General features: G+C 36.3%; 1 long non-coding RNA gene across 2 annotated transcripts in view; it reads right to left on the bottom strand.

Moving 5' to 3' along the window:
- Nucleotides 1-225: 225 nt before the first annotated feature.
- The window catches only part of LOC105089208 (uncharacterized), a 131,724-nt gene continuing 114,402 nt past the window's right edge, over nucleotides 226-17,547 (bottom strand). For both annotated transcript variants that reach the window (XR_004141233.2, XR_010383592.1), the window contains exons 3-4: nucleotides 10,131-10,194; nucleotides 226-1,118 (exon numbers count right to left, since the gene is read on the bottom strand). This is a non-coding gene — a long non-coding RNA (uncharacterized LOC105089208). The remainder of the gene's footprint in view (nucleotides 1,119-10,130; nucleotides 10,195-17,547) is intronic.

Raw genomic sequence — 17,547 nt, 5'->3', positions numbered from 1 at the left:
GTGTAGACAAAGTCAACTGCAAATTATGGGTTTGCCTGGACCCATTTTTTAAAAAGAAAATTATTTTAATTACATGTAATGACTATTACTTGTAAAATAATTAGAAAAATGCAAACTGGTTCAAAGAAAAAGTTGTCTATTATTCAAATAACCAGAAATAATCACAGGTAATATAATGAGTACATTGATTCATTCAGGTGTGTTACTTCACAAAATGGACTTGAGTCTTTCAACTGATGTATTTCATAAATGGAATTTCAGACTGTAATTTTTAATGGCATTAAAATATTTTATTACATGGAGATGCTGTAACATATTTCAGCAATTCCCAACAATTCTATGGGATATTAAAAAGCTATCCAGTGTGGTGCTTTTATAAGCCATGCTGTGGTGAAGGTGGCAACTTTTTTTAATTCATTGCAATTTATGCTGAACTTCTGAGATGAAATCCTGGGAGTAAAACTTGTAATATTTAAGGTCAAATTATCATCAGAGAAGTTAAAACAGTGTTTCCCCATCTGCACCAGAAATTACCCTTTTATTAATTTGCATTTTTTGCAACTTGGGCTGTTCTTTCTTATGTACGCTTTTGTGAATTATTGGTATCTCTGGTGATAGCTGACCTCTTATTCCTACATATTTGCTCCCTTTCTCTGCATTTGGATTAACAGCCCCACCACTACCTAATACTGTGTAACTTTTCAGGGCCTCCTGCAGAAAGTATATGCATCCCTGCCTCCTTGGCACTGAGATTGGTTTATCCACTGTGTATGGTGTGTGTTTAATTTTCTATATATTATGATGCTTTGACATCTTAAAAAAGGATCTTCCTGCCTGGGGAAAGACTGCTCCTCCCGGGGCTAGCTAATTTTGGTGGGGAGAGAAGGGGAGCTCAAACAATAAACACAGCTCTGGGAAAATGTATTCTGAAACACCTCGCTCTCTGTTTGGTGGTATATCAGGCAGGATGTGTTAGGGCATGCTAACGATTCCAAAATCTGGGCACCTCATAATGTTTTATTTATTTAACCTCACACTGCATGTCCAGTACATGTTGTCTAGAGGTTTAGCTCCATGTCTTGTCTCTCTGGAATCCAGGCTGATGGAGTAACCACTGTCTGAAAAAAAGGGAGAGGGAAAGAGAGAAATGATAAATTGCACAGTGACTCTTAAAGTGCTTTTTTCTGGGTAAAACGTTTATCTCCACTAGCATTTCATGGACCAGAAACAATGCAAATGAGCACAACTAACTCTCAGCGGAAAAGTAGTACAATCCTGGACAGAACATCTTAAATATCTGAGAAACAGCTATAATGTCCCCCACCGATGACAGTACCCAAATATTAGACTTCCAAGTCAGGTGCCAGATGAAGATTGCACGTATCCTGGTAGAGAAGGAGTGATGAAATGGGTGAGGGAAAAGGGAAGAAAGATTCCTAGGAACCTAACAGTTTAACCACTCAGTCTTCTGTGACAGCACACGTCTGTAGCTCAAACACAAGTCCCATGAGTGATTCTAGAAACACTCCCAGATGTATGTATATTTGTTAGTTTTTCTGTGTTTTTGCTTTTGTTATGCTCTGTTGGGCCCACAGTTTTCCTTCCTTTCAGTTCCTGAGGGGAAAGAAAATTCCTGCATGCAAAGCTTTACCTATAAACAAAAATTTTTATACAGTCTTGGAAAAGATAGTTCTTAAATAAAATTGGTTCTCTTTACTAGATCAGCTAGAGGTTTTAGATACACTAGTATCAATGTATCACTGCCTTGGCAGCCTGTAAACATGGGAGTGTGAAGTAACTGGCCAGCCGTAAAATGGGGATAGAACAATTATTTAATTTCTTTGTATGAACAAAGGATCTTACAATTTCAAATATAAAGCTTGAAAATAGTCCTCCTCACCTCTCTTTTAACACAATACACGGTAAACTCAATGGAAAAAAAAAGTCTTTCATTTTGAAAAGAGAATCATTTAAGAAATGAAACTATCATAAGAAAATGAAAATTGGAAACTAAATTCCAATAAATGTTGATTCAGTGCCATTTGCTAAATAATGTGAGCATATCAGAGTCATCACAATTGCCAAGAGTCTGCATACATCCTTGCCTTCTGTCGTAGGATGAAATGAAAGAACTTAGAAATACGTATTATGGATAAGGCTCTAGGCACTAGTTCAGAGTCTGACCTCAATATACATTATAAGAATATATATGAATAAGATAGTTAAATTTGTACTTCTCAAAAACAGAATGTATATTTAACCTATAGCCAACAAATATAAAAAGGCACAGTGAATAATTGCAAGTACAGTGAATAATCTGGTGGGAAACAATGAATAGTGTTTTCTTTCATCTGGTGAATACTTGATCCTCTTGCCCAGGAAAAATGTAGAAACAGTCCCAACTTCTGCCTATTGGCTTCTCTGGGAATTCTTATGTATTTCTTAACTACCGTGAGACACCTGGTAACTCAGGAAGCACCTACTGAGTAAAAGCCTCCTTGATACTCGTTTTACACTGGTGTTTCTCAGCGTCCTATAGAAATAGTTCCTGACCTCCATAGTTCTGAGCCCTCAATCAGATACCGCGGGAGAATTCTCTGATTGCTTCAAGGAGGTAGTGCTCCTGCATAGAGCTGTGGATAAAACAGTAGTTGTTTTATGATTCACTAAGTTTACCTGACGTAAAAGCCCATCTGAAAGAGGAAAGGTATTGCATGATAAAGTAAATCACAGTGCAACAATGTGTATAGAGCTTGCATCTCTGAAAGCTTGGGGAAGGGTCACCACTGTCCCAGCAAACATGGTACCCCACGAGGCAAAGGGAATGGGTAGGTCCGTATCTCGAGTCACAGTTGTTCTGGGTTGTGAGAAAGGATGTTAAGACAAGCTTATCATCATCATCTTTCACTTCTGAAGAGAAATTTTCTTTCCAATGACCTTAAGAAAGGGGCCCAAAAGAAGGTACTGTAAAATCATGATTTCTATTTAAATACGTGAAAGAAGAAAGAGATACATAGTTTTGGAGGGGAGTCAAAGGGTACGATCACTAATAATCAGCATGCCCTGGGTCTGCCGTTTTCTTCTGGAAGGGCTTTGCTGTCCTGATTTATAAGTCAGGCCAATAGTTTCCTTTGACATGGCATTTAGTGTGAGTAGTAATTCTCCCATTCAATTTTACTATCTTTGAAGTAGTTACTCTTATAATCTTCATTTTACAAATGAGGAAACAGTCTTAGGGTAAGTAGCTTGCCCAAGGACTCTATGTATGTTACAAATTACATTCTTCCCAGAAGCACTGAACTGAATTTGTAAGTTCTTCTGACTCCTATATTATAGAAAAATGTACTTAATATCAGATGATTTTTTTCTAGAAAATGTATCTAGATATTAAATGCAGATGATTTTAATCTGCATTGTTTTATTATTACCATTATAATTATTAGACGATTAAACTCTATCTAGTTGATATATGTAGAAGGTGAAATTACTTCATAACTCTAATCCCAAAGCAAAAACCACTCAACAATTTGATATATATTCTTCTAGGTAAATGAGTATGTTTTAATTTACAAAATACTGTATTTATGTAACTATGCCATTTTTCCCCCTTAACCAGTCTCCTTATGAGTTGAACTGTTTCTACTTTTTTTGAAATTTCAAAACAATGCTGCAATTGATTTAGAAATTTCTTCTAAGGAATAAATCTATATATGAGATAGTTATTCCCTTTTTCTTTTTAATACTCAGTTATTTTGTATTCAAAAAATGGCATATTTCCCCCCAAACTTCACTAATAAGGAAAAAATATTGGTTATTTGGTAACCAGGAGTTTGCCTGCATATAACCAATAAACAGACTCACAAATCACTACTTTCCTTAATGACTGAAATAAAGCAAAGACCCTGGATGACCTACAGAGAAAGAAAAAAAGGGAGCGTGAAAGTACTGAGGAAAGCACTTGTGTGATTGATTTCTGTTTCTGTATCCCTAATGGAGCAGAATCCTTTAATTAAGTTTGTTATAAATGGGATTTTAATTATTGTTTCTATTGAAATCCAACTTCTCTTGTTATATGAATAATTTTATAAAGGTACCTATGGTGCAGCAACATCATGGTCATTTCCCCCCATCTGACAATTAAGTTTAACACAGTTCCTTGAATTAAATTCCTGTGAAAATTGCAGAAGTAGAAGAAAAGATGAAATCGAGTGAAATAGATCTACTAGGTGAAACCTTTTTCTAGAATAGACTAATAATAATAAAATAGTATTATGTGCTCCCAGAGGGTTTTTCCATACCAGTTTTCTTCCATCACACCTAACAGATTATAGACGTTTCTGTCTTTGGGAAAATCCTTTTCAGGCTCTATGCATACCCACAAGATACATAAACCTCAAAAGGTGCATGCCCAAAGGCACACTGGGGCGAATCTAACTACTCTGAATTGTCAGAGTAAGTGGATCAGATATGAGAGGGAGGATACAGGGACAAGTAAATGCAGAGTTGGATGAAGACATGAGATAGATGGATAGATATTTTAAATTGAATGTTTATATATTCTATGCAATATAATAGGGCTTTACATAAATTATGCTTCTTAACCTATGAAGTAGGCATCTTAATTAAGATGTGGAAATTGAGGCTTAAAGCTGAATCGTCCATGATTTTGCACATAAGAAATGGCTCACTCAGTATTGAAACTTGAAACTGGAAAACACACACACTCATTCATTCAACATAACTAAGTGACTCTTATGTGCTAGGTTTATACCAGGCATCTCAGATCAAGTGGGGAACAAAACAGACCGAATCTCTTCTGCTCTCATACAGTTTATATTCTACTCAGAAGAGACAATAAAAAATACAAGCGTGTGTTGTAGCGGGGGCTAAGAAACACGATGAAAAAAGTGAAGCCAAGGTAGGGGAAGAGATCATGAAGGCGGCGAGCCTAAGACAGTTTTTTATAGGGAAGGAAGACATCTAGCAGAGACTTGAATGAAGTGTATAGCACTGCCATCAAGCCGTCTGGATGACAGGCATTTCTCACAAAAGGAAAAGAGCAAAGACCCTCAGGTGGGAGTTTGCTAGATGTGGGAGGAACGCTGCAGGGGACCAGTCTGACCAGACAGAAATGTGCCGGGAGTGTTGCCGGAGGAGGAGGGTGTTAGGAGGTGAAGCAGAGTAGTTATCAGGGAAAGACCACACAGCTCTTCATTTGGCATTTTGTTCTATGCGATAAGGAAGCCAGTGGAGAACTATTGGAAGAGAGACGACAGGTTCCTAGTGTTAGAGGAGGATGACTCTGGCTGCTGTGGGGAGAACGGATGGGAGGGAGAAAGAGAAGAAACAAGTTAGGAGAGTGATTCTCAACCCTATCAAGTCCAGTGCATTTTTTAAAATAAAAAATAGTAAGAATGCCTTCTTTACTATTCTGAATAAACCTGCACTACCTATACAACAGATTACCAAATAAATCAACACTTAGAATAATACAAAATTTCAAAAGCCCTGATCAGGCTACAAACATACCACAGGAGAGAAGACAAGCTCAGGAAAGTCCTTCTGGGTCACTACCATACTCCATCCCCCAAAGTTGTTATTTCTCAACATGAATCGGAGCAAGAGACAAGAACAGAAATCAGTGCTTTAATTCCAATATGTCATCTCAATGCTATCATATACAAAATACTCCCAAATATTCCACGGTATTCTTTCTCAGCACACTGGAAAACAAAATCTGCTTTCCTTTGACTTCCACTAGGTCAGGGTGATTTCCATAAGAATATTGGCTGCAAAGGGGGGACTCCTTGTTGAGACAATTCCAGAGCTTGAATCAGCTATGATGAAACACAGAAAAAAGTATTACCCTCTATCAAACACAGAAAATGTGTGATTTCACAATGTTTCTGTGCGGTACTACTGTTTGACAACCATGATGTTGAACTGCACTAAATATTAATTTGTATAATACAGTACTCATAAAACTAGGCATAAAACACAGCAGGGGAAATTGCGTTTTCTTACTGTTAAGACTATTGTTACAGTCTTCTGGTACCTCATGCTGTCATCTTCCTTAGCAGACTGATGTTTATTTTCCCAGCATACATTGACTGCCATCAGTAGCATTACTAACTTGTCTACAGTTATGTTACCCTCAGAAGCAGTAAATCTTGCCGAACGAGAAAGGGTCTTTAGATTCAAAAGATACTCGTAATCTCCTGCCATGAATTTAATCAAAATTCAGAAATGACATGTGGATGCTTGCTTCTAGCAAACACAGTTTATGTTAAACCTGGGAACAGCTTTGGTCTTGACCTATAACTCATTACGATGAAGGGCCAGGAATAACTTCAGATGTCGTTTTCCTCCGTTTTTACGTGTGCAGTCTGTATAAATGAATGAATGTCACAGCTCTCTCGTCTCACTAAAGGGTATTTGCCAAATAGGTCCCTTCACCCTTTCCAGAGGCATTCCCTGATTATTTCTTAATCTTCTTGTTCTTGTCACAAACTGTGAAACTGTAAATTTGATTCCATTTTTTCCAGAATACCCACAATGTTTTTTCTACAAAAACTACAGTGATTGAAAACATACTATGTAAAGGCAATTTCTTCCTTTTCTATTTGGTTCCACTCCTGTCTCCTTTATTCTTGGCTCTCAATATATATTCACATCCAGACAGACCCCTCTCACTCTTGTCACACACACCCCTCCCGCCAGAGACCTGCCTCAGGCATGCTTCCACAGAATAGCTGATGAGAGAAGAATATGACACCTGGGAGGAGATGGTTACAAAGCTGACCAGACACTGTGTGCTGTACTGTTTCTCTGCCTTCCCCCATGTGTCTGCTGTGGCCTTTCTTGATCTTTATTGCCATTTTAGAAGTAATCTCAAAGTCTGGAGCATTCTTAGCTCAAACCTAAGCAAAAAGGAAGAATAGAGAACAGTTACAGAATTTCAGAAATTCAGAGAAAAGAGGTTACTTTGATGTGTTTCAAAACCTAGTCACTTTGCATGGATGGGAAAGTTAGCATCAGGAAGGGGATTCCGGAATTAAGGACATTGAAAATATCTAGTAAGAAAGAAACTCATGAATTGGCTAATTCCACCAGATGTGGAAGGATCAGAGGTATGCTCTCTCTTTTTGGCAAAGGTAAACCCTACAGTTCCCAAACAACTACAATGATGCTTACCTTCAAATTCCCTAGAGAGAGAGAGAAAAAAATCTGGTTTACTCCACCTGTCATTCACATTCTCATCTAGATTTTTGCGTTGATTAAAGGTAATATATTTTGCTTACTGATCCCATTTCTGCAAATGCCTTTCTGTCTCATGCAAACCTATGATGCAGAGCGGCAGATCCGAGTCACTGTGCACTCCTGGACAAGATACGATTTTAAGACTTAAGGCTGAGGTAGCTCCTCCTTTCTAAAAGCTCCCTGGAGATACTCATAGTCATTTACATCTTCTGTTGAAAATCACTAATGCAAAGGTTTCTGTGTTGTGCAGGTTCAAAAATTTAAAACTAGATGAAATATTTCTGTATTAATTGCCATTTTATTGTACTCTTTTTATATTTAAAAGAATTTCAAAACTACTGCCTCTTTATTTGAAAATATCTGCTATCATTTTTCCCTTTTTCAAAAACTGCCTATTTGTTTGTATTTCAAACAAGTTCATCCCAGATGTAAAAATGGAGTTAGAAATTCAAAAGCCACAATGGAAGTTTTAATTATCTAAACTGAGGAATCTAGAGTTGACTGGTAAATCTTCCCACGATAGCCCATGAAACAGACTAATCACAGGCCACTGGCTCAGTGGACATTCAATAAATAACAATCGGTGAAGGTGATAACGTGTTGCTCTAAGTTGACTCCAGTTTTAAATAACCACTTTCAAAACTGCACCTTAAAAATGGCATGAGCATAAAAAATATTTATGAGTGACAGTTCTCTTCGTCCCTTCCAAACAAATGATTTGGTTCTGGCAGACAATACTGGATCGCTAGTATTTGGGCTTTCATTTTGGAAATCCAGTGTAAGAATAGAACACCTTACATATGAGTTACTACTGTCAATCAGAAGAAAGAGCTAAAATTTAAATAATAAAAATTAATTACATCTATATTGGAAAAGATTAAAAGAAAACAAATCAGGAAATGTGAGTTGGTGAAATAATTTAAATAAAGGAATAAAGTTAGACTGAAATTATAGACATGGACAAGTGGAAAAGGCTTTGCGAGGGTGGCAACAAAGGAGTGTGACAGTCCCAGTATGTTTACACTGGTATCTGAATTAAGGATGGCAACTCTAACATTCATTGGGAAAGAAAGCTTAGGTACCAGTACAAGAAAAAATTACCTAATTTTATCCTTAATAAAACACTTGGACGATATAAAACTAAGTTATGAAATTTCTTATTTAAAATACCTTAAAGATATATTTAAGAATGATTACAATAATTCACCCAGTTTGCTATGAATTTAAGTAGAGCCTCCTACTTCAAAATCTGAATTTCTGGGTCTTTTTCTGCTCTGGAACAGCTCAACAGCAGGACTTCCCTAAAGTCAAGTAAGGCCTCCATTTCTTTATTCTACTAGCAGATTAATGTATTTTTCAACATCAAAATAAGATTTATAAACAGGGTTTCCCCCACCGAAATCCCTGGGAATATTAATAAATGATTTAGTAAAATAAAAAAGTGATTTAGATGTATGTGCCTATTCCACAACTCACATCTATAGTTACCACAAATGCATTAGAAAATAACCAACCTACTATTATGTAGGGGGGGAGGGAGGAAATAAACGTTAAATGCCTACTGATCAACAGTGAAATCTTTCAGTTTCTCTTCTGCTCCACAATGAATTCTAAATTAAATGGTATTCTTGAATGTTCTAGATGAGGATACATTTTTTGAGCAATAGTTTTTCTTCTCACATGAAATGCAGCATCTTGATTATGTCAGTCCTTCCCTTTTTGGCCTTCACAGATGGACTGCGGGAGAAACTGTTTCGTCCACATTGACACTGACTATACAAAACAAGTAGTGGCCTCTACCTCAGGTGTAAAAAGGAAGTACACAGAAGGAGCTTCTCACAAAACAGTAGCAACAGTGCTTATGTCAGAAGATTTAAGCACCTGGAGAATAAGTACCCAGCTGTTATTCAGAAGAGACTTAAAACGTGTACAATAGTCAAAGAAGCATTATTTAGGAAAAATTGAAATCATTAAGAAACAAACCTATAGCAGTTGACAGCACAGAGGATGGAAGGAATGCATAGGCACTCCTTTGAAAACTGTTAACTCTTGTAAATGAGGCAACAGCATTCCCTAAGGTTAACAACTGGACTACTCACAAAAATCAAAAGCAGAACCCTAAAAAAATCCCATGATCAATGTTATCTTTTGGGTTCAAGATGCCAATTTTAAAAACTGTTATAGTAAATAATTTAAACAACTTCTGTGTTTTATCAGGAGATTTTTTAATAAAATACTTTAGTGTTACTATTATGAGATCTGATTATGGTACCAACAATGCTTTATTTGAAAACAAAAGATTGTCTAATTAAATGCCTTTCTAGGGAACTGCTTGCTGAAATCTCAGAAAAAATTTATATTGATAAATCACACACTATGTTTCATATTAAGACACTCTACTACACACACACACATCACAGAAGACAGAGCTTGTACCATGTTATTTGTGCTTCTGTAATGTCCCTTCCCCGTTCCTCCTGTACTGTGCTCTCATTTGTTAACTGTGCAAATAACTGAACTATTTCTTTTCCTCACTCCTTGTCCACTTGATAAGGTCACAGGCATCCTTCAAAATTCAGCTACAGTGACTATATCTTTATGAAGCAAAACCTAAACCCTTCACAATCATTTGCTGGATTGTGGATACCCTCAACCCCTCTTCCACGGTTTCCTATATTCCTATAGTGTTTCCTGTAGGAGACTGAAATGTGTTACAGGAGAGGACATGCAGAGAAAATGGCAAAAATAGTTCTCAGTTATGATTCCTGATATGTGACTTATGAATTTATTAGCAGTGTAACTTTAATCAAATTGGTCAGTCTTCTGAGCTTCACTTTAGTCATTTTAAAGTGGAGCTAAGTTAGACCTACCTTACAGGTTACACTAATGGTGAAGTGAGCTCAGACATGTGAAGCCCATCACACGGCACTGGTCCTGAGTAAACAAGAAAGGACAGTCGTTATCATGACAATCACAAGGATGAGGATAACATGCCCTCACTAGACCATGGGGTCTTTGAATATTTGACGACTTTTAAAGTAAACCTTAGTGATATTGTTACCTCCAGGGCCCAGGAACTACTGTTACAGATTATCAAATCTTTGTTAAATTTTAAAACTATAAGTAGCTGCTCAGGAGATGCTGTGTAGCAAATAAGAAAAAAAGCGTTAAGAGGACAAATAATTTAATACTACATATGGAAGGTAAACTTAAATTTTATCTAGTGGTCGACAGGTAACCATTGACATATTTAAAACAAGGAACTGACATGATAAATATCACCATTTTAGAAACACAGCAGTCCATTGAACATGTTTTTATTCTATGTATCTAAATGGAAATATTTATTAGTTTCAGCCATGAGTTCTCATGTCTATTATATATTGTAGAAAAGGGATCAAAGTTTAATTATTATTTTAAAGGACATTTTTATTCATTTTGTTCTACTTATTAAATATTATTATATCCAGGATTTGCATCTTTTTACCCTGTGTATTTCATACTGTCTGCCATATGTACATTTTTGTGAAGGCAAAATGAGGAAAATGTATACAAGGTTGAAAGTTCATTAAAAGGCTTGTAACCAAATGTTCAAAGCTAAGTAATTATAGAAAAAATAATATAGAATTATAATAATTTTCTAGTTGCTATTCACAGGGGAAGAAAACTTCACAAGACAAGAAAAGTCCCTTGATAGATTAGTAGGGCATTAAACAAGATTTCATTCACATTTCTGCATTAGAAGATAAGAATTAGTAGCTTTCATGCTTTTTTATGCTCTTAATACTCTGTAGAACTCTCCTTAAGCCTCAGAGGCTATTTACCTTTCTTCACAATGTACACGTGTGTCAATCTTTAAAGACTTGGAAAATCTGAACAACAAATCCTCTAAAGCAAACAACATGTCTTAAGTGTATCAATTTGCTAACATGTATTTAGTCTTTCTCATTATCATTATTCCTGCAGTAAAAGCAAAATGTCAACTGTGAGTTGGGCTTTAAGTAATTTTTAAAAATAGAAAAGCTAGTGATTCTTATAGAAAAATAATATTAAGCATGAAATATTGGATTACTATACATTGAGGTTGAATGATATCACTTTACCTAATTAACAATACTTTTAATCAAACATGAACTCAAACTTTATCTTATAAGGACATCTTTTGTTGGTGTATATTTCAAGGACTCTCAGTTACATACCTTCCTTTGAAAAATAGTTGTCTAAGATCAAGAAACTGTCCTTACATAGCTATAATGTGACCATAATAATAAAAAAAAAAGTGTTTTATTATAATTTCTTAGGAGCTACAAGGTGGCTCCACCAAGAATGCAGAAATCAAAGAAATAGATTACCCTCTAGGAGTCAAAGAAAGAAGACAATGGAGCAAGTGTGCAGAACTAGAACCCTGCATATGTAATTATGTAAACATTGTGTCCACTAGAAGTGCTTATTAGCCCCAGGAGCAGAGGGAAGTGGTCACCAAGGCAAACGTTGTGAATGCCCATGTCACCACCGTATAGCGGAAGGAAGCTTGAGGTCTCCTAGAATCACCAGTAGAGATGAATGTAGGTGATTATAGCCAGTGGATTTTAAATATTCTTATCCCCAAAATGAACATTGTTAAGTTTTTCTTCAAAAGTTATTGTTTAAAAGATGAAAAGACAAGCCACAGATTGGGAGAAAATATGTGCTAAATATATATGTGATCAAGGGTCTCATCTCATCAAGACTATATGAATTCTTACGGCTCAATAATAAGACAGACAATCCAATTTACAAAAGGTCAAACAGACATTTCACCAAAGAAGACAGATAAATGAAAAGATGCGTATGAAAAGAAGTTTAACATCATTAGTAATTAGGAAAAAGCAAAATAAAACTACAAAGAGATACCACTATATACCCACCAGGATGGATAAAATCAAAAAGACAGACAATACCTAGTATGGGCAAGGATGTGGAAAAATAACCCTCATGTACAGCTGATGAGAATTTGAAATAGTAAAACCTCTTTGAAAAACAGTTTAGCAGCCTCTTAAAGATTAAATATACACTTACCATATGGCCTACAAGAAATGAAAATAGATGATTACACAAATACATACATGAATGTTTACAGTATCTCTATTCATAGTCAAAAAATAGGAGCAACAAAAAGATAAGCAATTGTTCAATAGATAAATAAATAGTAGTCATCCCTTTATTAGAATAGTATACATAAATAAAAAGGAAAACTGACATATTGCAACCATATGAAAAACTCCCAAAGGTATTATGCTAACTTAAAGACATCAGACAAGCACACAAAAACTGTTTTGATTTATAAGAAATTTCTAGAAAATGCAAAAACCATGGAAACAGAGCAAAACAAATTATTGGGGAAGAGGGATAGAAGGAAGGATGGGTGAATTGACAGGAAGAAAGTTTTAGGGATGATGAAAATGTTCTAAAATTAGGTTGCAGTGATGGTTGCCCAACTGTATAAATTCAGTAAAACTCATCAAGCTGTACATTTAAAATGGGGGAACTTGGAGGCTATAAATTTTCCCACAATAAAGCTGTTAAAAACATTAGTAAGACATGCAAGTCAAGGAAATCTCTATTTTCGTCTTATAAAATGAATGTTATATAAAAACTCACAGGGCATAAAATGATTTTAAACATGAGGAAATTCAAGTGACAATGTATGAAACATCAAATTAAAAATCAATCAATAGTTGGATATTTCCTAATTCTATACTCCAACTGGTCCTTTCTTTAAACTATGAGACATCACTGAATTAGGTGAGATCAAGAATGCATCATTAACTAATTAATTCTAAATTTAAAACCAGGAATTTAAACAGATTCTGGTGATACCTGGAAGGAGATTTTAGACGATATGGCAGAGATTTAATGGAAAACCACCAGAAGAAAATACGTTAAGAAACACCTGTTACAACTCTGAGTCATGGTTTTAACCATGGTATCAATCACAGCTTAAAATATATAAATTAGAGTCCAGTTGAACCCACAGGGGCTGAAGTCTGCTGTGGAACGCCATGACAATTCATAGTAAAATGATGTGGACAGGCTCCACCTCCCAGTGTATCATCTACCAGGGGAAAAATTTGACCTAATTAGGGGATTGATGTATCCATTTCTCAAACAGATCCACACTCTACTACCTCACAAAACCATCAGCACAACTTACTGGAATCCAGAAATGTGTAAACCAGTTTGCTAGGAGCTAGTTCTCCAGACGTATCTCAGGTTTTTCTTGCAGGAAGGCCCTATTGTCTTTTGTTTACAGATTATCTTCTCAAGTATGTTTGGATAGTGAATAGCCTTGGAAAATGAAGATAGTGTCTTTTTGGAGCAAAAGCTAGGTTTGTTTACTGCCCATAAGAAAAGATTTAAAGATCCAAGCTCAGGGCTCCTCTCTTGTAACACAACCTGCTAGATGTGCAGATAATACCTGTGCTGCTTTGTGTCACCTTCTGGGATCAGGGACTTGGAGAATTGGAATAAATGCTGATACTCTGTCTACTGCTTTGCTGAGAGTAATAAAGTCCTTTGTCTCTGTCACAGGAATCTTGTGGCTTCTGCCAGCATCCATGAAACTGTTGCAAGTCAACTTACTAGCTTGCAAGTAAGATAAAATCTCAGATTCCTCACAGTTCTTAACACAGTTCCACTTTAAACCTTTCTTGTTTGGTTGTCAACCCTATTCCAGAGCGGAAACGCCTAAATTTATTTTTTGAATAGTTAGAACTGTGCAATCCTTTATAATCCAGTCATTTAAAAACAAACAGGACCTAGTAAATTTATACTCAATTTTTATTTGCTTTACTATTTTCGTATGATTTCCTAAAATAAAATTTTTGAATAGAAAATATCAGTGAATAAAAAAAATACAATGTAAAATATTAAAGATAAAAGTACACAAAAAATCAGTGCGACTGTATATTTACTCCAGTTTTTTCAACTTTTTAACTACAAGATCAATTTATTAATTGCATAATTTGAAAATCAAATGCATAAATTTTTCTAAACATCAAAAGTACACTTTACAGCCTAAAATCTAAGAAAAAAGCTGTTTCTTAAACTAATAGTCATCTTCATAAGAATACAAATTTAAAGATATGCCAACAATGAATGTTAGAAATAATGTAACAAAATAACGACAATTTCTCTTTTGCCAATTTAAATAAACATTTTGATAAGCTCAAGTCTTAAGAGATAGTCTTAAGAAAAGAAGTCAATACAGGTGTAGCCTACTTATTTGAAGATTGCTGGTTCGGGGACTTTACTGTGACCCATACTTAGTAAAATAGTCATTATTAAATCTGCTTTCTAGGTTGAATCAATAGTCATTGATAAAATGCCCTCAAAAGAACATGTATCATTTTGTGCAATTTTGAAAGTGCTACTTGTGATAATGTAAGTGTCCTTAACCTTTTGGGAGGAAAAACTGAGTGCATTATTGTCCTCATAGTGACAGGAATGGCAATCATGAAACTGTATTTTGAGAAGACCAAACCTATTTTTTTCCATCGACAGCTCAATATCAACACAATTACTTTGCTTTGGAGAAAATAAAAGTTGGCTTTAGAATGTCAAAGCCTGGAAATAGTTAATCTCTACAGGCAAGGGCTTTTTCCTTTAAGACTTAATTTCAAGGCTGGTTTGAAGCATTTTAAAGAATTCTCCAGGCATTACACCACGCACTCACACACACACACACACACACACACACATACACACATACACACATACACACATACACATATGGAAAGGCACTCACTTATAGAGCAAGATTTGCTAGTTAAATATATTAATAATCAAAGACACAAATTATAAGGACAAACACAGCTGAAAGGTATTAAGCTTCGTATTAACAACTATATGTGTAACCAATACCTTTTTAAAGTGTTTTTAATAAACGCATAGGTACTATAGGATGAACAAGAGTAAAGACAAATCAGAAATTCTTAATCACAGTAGTTTAAAGTTATATATGTTTTTCTGTCCTGGAAATGTTTTTTTGATAACAGGAAACATATCCAAAGAAATTTAAATTCAATACACCACTCCTTTTATGTATAAATATATCAACATGTTTGTGTGCACATGCATAATTGTGAAGTTCAATATATAAAATCAATTGGGGGCAGAGAGACTTAGAAAAATATAAGCCTGAGTTTTATCACGCAAAACAGGGAAAGAGGCTGAGCTCCCCACCGGAGCCAGTGCAGAGCCGAGAGGGCCAGCAGGCTGAGGGAGGGAGGAGGCTGAGCATTCAGGGACCCTGACATTTCTGTAGGGAGGGTGACAAGAGGCTTGAGTCAATCTTATTTATACTTCAAATGACAGGGCAACCATAACTAACTTCTAGTTAATAGTAGGCTCACCATAAGTGAAATTATTAAAAATAATAAAGCTGATGCTAAGAATTAATTTAATAAAACTAATGGTGAGACTTCTGCATTCTGAACCAGTTTATCGCTGTCAAGGTCTTCACTTTCAGATTCTGCTCATCTGTTCTCAGGTCTAACTTTTAGTAAGCTCTTCATCAATTAGCAAGTGGCACATTTTGAATCTCAGGGCCATTCTATGAGTTGGTGATGGTCTATCTTTCAAAACTTATTATTTCCTGAAATTCCCATCTATGTAATTTTTTTTTTAAATACAGAGGGTGTGGCTACCAGCCTTTCCTGTTGGCTTCCAAATTTCCATATGCCCATTGCACCCACCATACACCATGTCATACATCCTATTCTGAGGCCTCATCCTGACCCCCGTCCCTTAAATAAATATCTACCTGTCAATATTTTGCTTTCACTAGGATTCTCTAATCTACTCTAATTCACTGGGTAAACATACAAAGTGGATTGCCCAGAACATCTCCAGTTGAAGCCCGCTGTTCAAGTGTAATTGTAGCATCTCCTTTTTCCTCTCAAAACTTTCCAGGTTTGGAGGATGAATTATATAGTCACCTTATTTATGCAGCTTTCATGCTTTGTTGCTTTTCCTTCCCTTCTGTGCTTCACCTGTTCCCACACTGTGCTGCGTATTACACATCCACTATTGCACAATATATATCTTTAAAGTGAGGGAAATTGTCATGTAAAATGATGTAACATAATCAATTTGCTCCGGGCATACGGAGAGACTTTCCTGTGACCAACATTATAAATGTCTGAGCACTATTAAGTCTGAAAAGCAGACACAAACCAGAATGGGTGGGATGAGAGATTGCATTTGGCACAGCTTCAGAAATATCATTTCAGGAAGAAAAATCCAATTCAATTTCCAGAATGACTGGTTAAACCAATCCATGACAGGTCTATATAATCAGTATCTACTGCCACTTCCCTTGGCAGCATTCCTGGAGAGATCATTTTCCAAAATTGTCCTCTTCTCAGCCACTTTCCATTGTGTTCTATGTAAATTATTTTGGCTTGTCTACTGTAAAAACCTTTTTTTTTTTTTGCCTCTACTACAATAAAGAACTTAACCAATGTATTGCATTACGAATGAAAGAATAGATATCTTCCTATCCCTGTATGCATTTTATTTCTTTGAGTAATCAGTTTCAATATTATTTTTGGAGTTATAAGAGACAGGTCAAAATATTTTCCCATTTTCAGAGCCATTGCATATAATCCTAGCCCGACACTAGCACCAACCATTTCTATCTCTGTTACCTACCCCACTTAGAAAACTGTCATGCAAGATTCCGCCCTACCACAGCCAGGAGCAGCTTTAGACCTTTCCCTTGAAGGAAGTAGTCGTTTTCTGGTCAGCAAAACCTGTGGCAGCAGACACAGTCATGGTTAAGGAACTGTTGGTAAGTGCCCTCTGTTAAAGGTTAATAAGCACCCAGTTAATTTGAGCCTATTCAAGAGAAATGGATCAGGAACTGCCTCTCTTCCCCACTTAAATACCCCTCAGAATTGAGCAGCTTCCCATTGCATTGAGAGCAAAATCTAAACCTAGAGCCCTGGCCGACAGGCCCTTGCACGGCCTGGCTGCCGCCCTCCTCCCCAGCCATGTCTCATCCACTCTCTGTGGCCTTGGCCACCATATTACAGCTGCACTGGCCTCCTTTCTGTCGCGGAAGGAACACACCAGTCCCTTCCCTTCCTCTGCCCAGAAGGCATTTCTCTCAGTGTTTCAAGTAACAGGCTCTTTCTCATGCTCCAGTTCTCAGCTCAAGCAACACCTCCCTGGAGAGGCCTCCCCTGACTGCACCATGTTAAAATTCTTCCAGTTGGTTTCCTTCGTTGCTTTCTTCATCTCTCC

The sequence above is a fragment of the Camelus dromedarius genome, chromosome 13, assembly GCF_036321535.1.
Source record: "Camelus dromedarius isolate mCamDro1 chromosome 13, mCamDro1.pat, whole genome shotgun sequence".
Taxonomy (NCBI): domain Eukaryota; kingdom Metazoa; phylum Chordata; class Mammalia; order Artiodactyla; family Camelidae; genus Camelus; species Camelus dromedarius.
The sequence above is the reverse complement of the archived record's forward strand: the minus strand, read 5'-3'. Positions and strand labels throughout refer to the sequence as shown.